This window comes from Palaemon carinicauda, chromosome 22 (assembly GCF_036898095.1).
Source record: "Palaemon carinicauda isolate YSFRI2023 chromosome 22, ASM3689809v2, whole genome shotgun sequence".
Lineage (NCBI taxonomy): Eukaryota > Metazoa > Arthropoda > Malacostraca > Decapoda > Palaemonidae > Palaemon > Palaemon carinicauda.
Window position 1 is genome coordinate 9,234,766 of NC_090746.1, and position 8,027 is coordinate 9,242,792.

Here is an 8,027-nt window from a genome sequence, read left to right on the forward strand (position 1 = left end):
ACTGAAAGGCCTTCCTACTAATTCATAAAAATCTAGAGTTGAGAAAACACACATAACCGTAACTAAGATCATTAATATGACTATAATGTCAATATTATGTGGTTTCCTGTGAGGACAAGGTTGAATACCAAACTTGGAACAAAAAAAAAAGTGAGCAAGTTCCAATCGAAATAGTTTCCAACTGAGGTAGTTCGATTATAGTGTTACATTATTTCTGGTTGTTTTACATATCAGAAAATAAATTTCTGAAATGCTCTAAGAGAGTTTTCTAGGTCTATGACTTGAATAGTTTTAAGGAATAAAATTTAACCATAAAAGAAACCATTTCTGGTACAACTCAGGAACATAAATGGTGGTCTACCCTTAAATCTACACTCTTTGGTGTAGATGCAACAGTTCCTCCTTTACTTAAACCAGATGGCTCAGTCACTCACTGTCCAAAGGAAAAGGCAACCCTTTGGCTGATGCTTTTGACAGTAAACAGAGCAATGAAAAACTTGAATTTCCTCATTCCTGATTTCCTGAGGCTAAACTAAGTAGTTTAGCTTTTCGATCTCGTGAAATTAAAGATCTGTTGATGGACCTTGATGCCTAAGGAGGTGTAGACCCAAATGGTATTTGTCCTTTTTTTTTTTTTTATAAACGCTGCAGATGTCTTAGCTCCAAAGTTATCTGTTATTTTGCGCAAGTTAGCAAGAAAAGGAGCTTTTAGCACTTGTTGGAGAATTGGTAATGTTACTCCTCTATGTAAATGTGTTTGTGGTAGCTCAAGTTCAACTGATTACCGCCCAATTTCCATAACTCCCATATCTAAAGTTTTTGAACGTCTTCTGGCAAAACGTCTTAATAAGTTTGCTGAAGGTAATCATCTATTCCCTAGTTTGCAATTTGGTTTCCGTAAAAGCCTTGGAGCATGTGATGCCCTTCTTATAATCTCCAATGCTGTACAGAAATCCCTTGATTGTGGTCGGGAAGTTCGTATAATTGGCCTTGATTTTAGTGCTGCCTGTCTTCTTCTTCTTCTTCTTCTTCTTCTTCTTCTTCTTCTTCTTCTTCTTCTTCTTCTTCTTCTTCTTCTTCTTCTTCTTCTTCTTCTTTGTCTGCATCTTTTCCCACTTTCATGTGGGGTCGATGTTTCTGACCAGCTTTCTCCATATACTGATATTAATGCTGCCTTTGACCGTGTTAATCATGAGGCCCTTGTTTTCAAACTCAAACAGTTGGGAGTGGGCGGGTCATTTCTTAGCATTATTATCGATTTTTTAAGTAATAGATTTCAAAGGGTTGTTGTTGATGGGCATCATATTGAGTATAGGAGTGTGATATCTGGTGTTCCACAGAGTAGTGTTCTTGGCCCATTACTTTTCATACTATATACACATGACATGTGGTTTGGCCTAGAAAACAAGCTTGTTACATATGCAGATGATGCTACTCTTTGCATCAATTCCATCCCCTGAATGTATATCTTGGGTTGCTGAATCCCTTAATAGAGATCTAGCTAAAATTAGTGCCTAGTGCAAATTATGTGGTATGAAGTTGAATCCTAACAAAACTCAAAGTATGATTGCAAATAGGCCAAGGACAGTGGCTCTTCAACATCCAGATCTCAGTATTGATAATGTTTCTTTAACTTTGTATAACTTAAAATTTTAGGTGTGATTTTCGACACCAAATTTACTTTTGAGAAACACATGAGGTCTGTGTCTTCTTCAATTGCACAAATAATTGGCTTATTGAAAAAGTCTTTCAAGATTTTCGGTGATCAATTTATTCTGAAGAAGTGTTTTAATTCTTTCATTCTACCTTGTTTTGGGTACTGTTCTCCTGTCTGGTCTTCGGCTGCTGATTCTTATCTTAATTTGTTGGACAGGAACTTACGGTCTATTAAATTTCTTATTCCTGATCTAGATATTAATTTTTGGCACCGTCGTTCAATTAGTTCAGTATGCATGTTGCATAATAATTTCATAACTCTGACCATCCTTTACATTCAGATCTCCCTGGACAATTCCATCCTGTTCGTAATACTAGTCAAGCAATTAATTCTAATAGCCAGGCCTTCTACATCATGAGGCTCAATACTACACAGTATTCTAGCAGTTTTATTCCAGCTGTGACCAAGTTGTGGAATGATCTTCCTTGTCGGGAAGTTGAATCAGAACTTCAAAAGTTCAAAGTACAGCAAATGTTTTTATGTTCAACAGGCTTACATAAGTCTTTTTTATAGTTTATATATGACATATCTGTTTTTACGTTCTTACTGATTTTAGAATGATATATTGTTAATTTATTATCATCATTTATTTATTTCCTTGTTTCCTTTCCTCACTGGGATATTTTTTCCTGTTGGAGCCCTTGGGCTTATAGCATCTTGGTTTTCCAACTAGGGTTGTAGCTTGGGTAATAATAATAATAATAATAATAATAATAATAATAATAATCAGACTCGGGGTGGTGTTAGTTATATAAAAATAATCAAAATGTTACATATCTAAGGATAAGAAACACGTTTTAGAAGATATCGCTAAGTGCAATAAAGCAGGTTTTACTCTATATATTTTATATAACCAGAATCTTTACATCTCGATCTACACTCACCTGTGCTGTCTGGAGAATTCTCAATAGTATGGTATTTGATGAAAAAAAAAAAAAAACTACAAAGCATACTTAGGTACTGCTTTCGGACAAGAACACTGGTATATTATATAATTGGTTTCGATCAACTGATTAATACACTTCCACCGCATCAGTAGTGTGTAGTAAATCTGGAAAAATATCAATAGTGCTGTGTTCGATCACAGAAATACAAAAGACACTTAGGTGCGACTTTTAGACAAGAGTATTGGTCTATATTATACAATTGGTTTCGATCAACAGATTACTACATTCCCAAGGTAACAGCAGAGTGTACTAAATGTGAAGAAATATCAATAGTGCTGTGTTCGATCAAGGAAATACAAACACACCTAAGTGCTGCTTTTAGACAAGAGCACTTGTCTATATTATACTATTGGTTTCGATCAACAGATTAATACACTTCCAAGGTAACAGCAGAGTGTACTAAATGTGAAGAAATATCAATAGTGCTGTGTTCGATCAAGGAAATACAAACACACTTAAGTGCTGCTTTTAGACAAGGGCACTTGTCTATATTATACAATTGGTTTCGATCAACAGATTAATACACTTAATTGATGTTAACAGCAGGTTATGTAAAAACATTAGTTTCAGACAAAACATCAAAACACTTCGAAAAATTTCCCCCAATAAATAATACTATCAATAAATATAGTAACCATTAGAATTTACACTAAAAAAAATGATACTAGACTTGAACATTTACAACAATAGGCCGAGTGATAAAAACATCAATTATAGAGACTTAACACTAGGAGAACAATTCTCATAAATAATTATCAAGATCAGAGGTATCAACATTTCAGGAATTGTACTGTAGCTTTGCTTATCTTCCCATTGACGTTGGCTGACCTAGAGGTGTGTCTACCCTGGAAGTAAACCTAAATGTGCGTCATTTTGCTTTGATTAAGGTTATATAATAGTGTCACATGATATTCACAAAACCCAGTCCCAAAATGCTGCTCGTTAAGGATTTTTTGCATTAGAATTTTACGTTTTTTTATATTATAGAAGGTAACTAAAATTATTCCTATTCACTTGATAAAAACCTTTTCTCAAAGGAACCCATATTTACTAATATAAAAAATAATTTTGTAATCGAGATTTATTTCAAATAACGGCACTTTCACTCTGAAGTTCACGTTATACTTGCAGAACATTCGAAACTTCGCATAATACTTCTAGAACATTCTAAACTTCACGTAATACAAATTCTAGAACATTCTAAACTTCATGTAATACTTTTAGGACATTCTAAAGTTCACGTAATAATTCTAGTCCATTCTAAACTTCACGTAATACTTGCAAAACATTCCAAACTTCGCGTAATACTTCTAGTCCATTCTAAACTTCACGTAATACTTCTATGACATTCTAAACTTCACGTAATACTAATTCTAGAACATTCTAAACTTCATTTAATACTTCTAGGACATATCAAACTTCACGTAATACTTCTAGAACATTATAAACTTCATGTAATACTTTTACAACATTCTAAACTTCACGTAATACTTATAGGACATTCTAAACTTCACAAAATACTTCTTAGACATTCTAAACTTCCCATAATACTTATAGAACATTCTCAACTTCACATAATACTTCTAGGACATTCTAAACTTCATGTAATACTTCTAGAACATTCTAAACTTCACACAACACTTATAGAACCTTCTAAACTTCACGTAATACTTCTAAGACATTCTAAACTTCCCGTAATACTTCTAGGACAACCTAAACTCCGCATAATACTTCTAGAACATTCTAAACCTCCCGTAATACTTCTATAACATTCTAAACTTCCCGTAATACTTCTATAACATTCTAAACTTCACGCAATACTACTAGAACATTGTAAACTCCGCATAATACTTCTAGAACATTTTAAACTTCACATGATACTTCTAGGACAATCTAAACTCCACGTAATGCTTCTAGAGCATTCTAAACTTCACGTAATACTTCTAGGACAATCTAAACTCCGCATAATACTTCTATAACATTCTAAACTTCCCGTAATACTTCTATAACATTCTAAACTTCACGCAATACTACTAGAACATTGTAAACTCCGCATAATACTTCTAGAACATTTTAAACTTCACATGATACTTCTAGGACAATCTAAACTCCACGTAATGCTTCTAGAGCATTCTAAACTTCACGTAATACTTCTAGGACAATCTAAACTCCGCATAATACTTCTAGAACATTCTAAACTTCCCGTAATACTTTCAGAACAATCTAAACTCCGCATAATACTTCTAGATCATTCTAAACTTCCCATAATACTTCTATGACATTCTAAACTTCACGCAATACTACTAGAACATTGTAAACTCCGCATAATACTTCTAGAACATTTTAAACTTCACGTAATACTTCTAGGACAATCTAAACTCCGCATAATACTTCTAGAACATTCTAAACTTCCCGTAATACTTTCAGAACAATCTAAACTCCGCATAATACTTCTAGATCATTCTAAACTTCCCATAATACTTCTATGACATTCTAAACTTCACGCAATACTACTAGAACATTGTAAACTCCGCATAATCCTTCTAGAACATTCTAAACTTCCCGTAATACTTTCAGAACAATCTAAACTCCGCATAATACTTCTAGATCATTCTAAACTTCCCATAATAATTTTATGACATTCTAAACTTCACGCAATACTACTAGAACATTGTAAACTCCGCATAATACTTCTAGAACATTCTAAACTTCACGCAATACTACTAGAACATTGTAAACTCCGCATAATACTTCTAGAACATTCTAAACTTCACGTAATACTTCTATGACATTCTAAACTTCACGCAATACCACTAGAACATTGTGAACTCCGCATAATACTTCTAGAACATTCTAAACTTCACGTAATACTTCTAGGACAATCTAAACTCCACCTAATCCTTCTAGAATATTCTAAATTTCACGTAATACTTCTAGGACAATCTGAACTCCACGTAATGCTTCTAGTAATATTTTTAGGACAATCTGAACTCCACGTAATGCTTCTAGAACATTCCAAACTTCACGTAATACTTTTAGGACAATCTGAACTCCACGTAATGCTTCTAGAACATTTTAAACTTCACGTAATACTTTTAGGACAATCTGAACTCCACGTAATGCTTCTAGAACATTCTAGACTTCACGTTATACTTCTAGGACAATCTAAACTCCGCATAATACTTCTAGAACATTCTAAACTTCATGTAATACTTCTTGAACATTCTAAACTCCACGTAATGCTTCTAGAACATTCTGAACTTCACGTAATACTTTCAGGACAATCTAAATTCCACGTAATGCTTCTAAAACATTCTGAACTTCACGTAATATTTCTAGGACAATCTAAACTCCACGTAATGCTTCTAGAACATTCCAATCTACGCGTAGCATGTTTTTTTCCTACCTCACCATATATTTCTACGACATCACAATAAAGACACTTATATTTATATGACAGAGCGATTACACAAAGAAAAGTTTATAATAATAATGATAAATATGAATACTACTACTACTCGTATCCCTTATGATCCTCCCTTTGAGATATATTTCTAACAAAGTGCTTATGGAAGACATAATTAGAAAAGATCTCTTTTGAGAAAATTAAAGTCGGTAAGACAGTAATTTATTAAATTTTCCTCATTTTTTTTTCTTTTTTGTTCTTTCAAAATTCATCCTTTAATATTATTCTGCTTCACACATATTTCTTTGAACTGTAAAGATCTACAACAATAGACTTAGGAAAGATCTGAAAAATTCCCCTATATTAATTATGCTCAAGAATATTTGAGTTGAAAGAATATGACTGGGTTAGAGGTATTTGAAATATGAAAATTGAGATATTTTAGAGACTTAGACGATATGAACAAATAAATTAAGCAGATGGTAGTTAAAAGGATGTTAAAATGTTCACCTAGCTTCTAGTTTTAACGAAAAAAAGGCAAATCACGGTCATGGAAGATGTGTTGCTTAAAATCGTGACAAAAAACTGGCATAACATTACATATTTTTTGCACCAAACTCAAATTTAGGAGAAAATCTCGTGAGCCTTAATTGGCAAGTTTTACTCAAAATTTGTATTATGATTACCACTATCAACGCTCCAATTAATTAAATATAATTGTAAGGTTAGTAGTATAAAATGATGAACATAAAATGAATAAATAAATATCTTTTGTTCATTTTAAAGAGTTGCATAGATTTTTATCCGACGGGAAAATGTCGCATTAAATACCTAAAACGCGGAATAGGACGAAAACATAGAGAATGGTAGGCTGAGAGAGAGAGAGAGAGAGAGAGAGAGAGAGAGAGAGAGAGAGAGAGAGAGAGACTAGCCTAGTTACAGAAACAAAAGTAGAGAACAAAATAGCTGAGTAATTGAATTCCTCCCGACTTGAGTGAAATACTTCTAAGCGCCTCTTTGATGTGTTCTCTGGGATTTACGAGAATAAACACACTATAAATCTATAAGAGGAATAGGAAAAGCTCCTTAAAACTAAGGACTAATTTCCTCTTTAATCACCTGTATTTCGGTAATCATTTGCCTTCCTTTATTTCCCTTTTCCTTTCACCACTTGCTTTATTCTTCACATTATACTGACGGTCGTTTCGGGAACCTTCGTGGATAATTTCTTCATACCATTATCTCTTCTATCATTGAAAGATAATTAATGCTTTCATTTTACATTTTGAATGGAAAATGAAAGCTACTGAGTAACTTGAAAAGGATTATCTCTACATATGTTTAGTAATAATAATAATAATAATAATAATAATAATAATAATAATAATAATAATAATAATGATAATAATAATAAAAATAATAATAATAATAATTAAAGAAGAATGAAATAAACATAAGGATGGATTTTGAAGAACTCTTGGTACATTTAATACAATCAGAATAATGAGCAGTTCATGAATATATAATAACCTAAAAATAATATATATATATATATATATATATATATATATATATATATGTATATATATATATATATATATATATATATATATATATATATGTATATATATATATATATATATATATATACATATATATATATATATATATATATATATATATATATATATATGTATATATATATATATATATATATATATATATATAAATAGATAGATAGATAGATAGATACATAGATAGATATATATTCAGCCGTTACTAATCCATTGCAGAACAAAGGCCTCAGACACTTATGTCTGTTTGTGGTCATTCTTTGCCAGTTCACGCCCGCAAACCTCCTTAGTTCGTCGATCCATCGTCTTCTCTTCCTTCCATCGGCTTCTTTTACAATCTCTAGGGATCCATTCTGTTATTTTTAATGTTCATCTATTGTGTC